The sequence below is a fragment of the Parus major genome, chromosome 10, assembly GCF_001522545.3.
Source record: "Parus major isolate Abel chromosome 10, Parus_major1.1, whole genome shotgun sequence".
In the NCBI taxonomy this organism is placed as follows: Eukaryota; Metazoa; Chordata; class Aves; order Passeriformes; family Paridae; genus Parus; species Parus major.
Window position 1 is genome coordinate 19,497,983 of NC_031779.1, and position 274 is coordinate 19,498,256.

Below are 274 nucleotides of genomic sequence, written 5' to 3' on the forward strand. Positions count from 1 at the left end.
AATGGCATCTGCAGGGTACAGGGGACACAAAACAGGGCTGGGAGCCACCCTTGGGTGCTCAGCAGCCCCTGCCTCTCATGCTGAGCTGGCTCCTTTTGCCGTTCCCCACCTGGAGAGCGTTTGTGGGGTGAGCTGTGTCAGCCTCTGCGCTGGCCTCCAGGAGCCAGAGACAGCCCAGGACAGGATGGACGGGGCTCCTGGTGCCAGGGAAGGTGTCCCTGCCCACGGCAGGGGGCTGGAACTGGATTGTCTTTGACATCCCTTCCAAGCCAAG

The 274-nt window shown here is 62.8% G+C and overlaps 1 protein-coding gene across 1 annotated transcript in view; it reads left to right on the plus strand.

Annotated features, from left to right (window-relative positions):
- ADAMTS7 (ADAM metallopeptidase with thrombospondin type 1 motif 7) overlaps positions 1-274 on the plus strand; it is a gene marked incomplete at its 5' end in the record, with an annotated part of 34,911 nt that overhangs the window by 12,948 nt on the left and 21,689 nt on the right. The gene's annotated exons all lie outside the window — the stretch shown is intronic.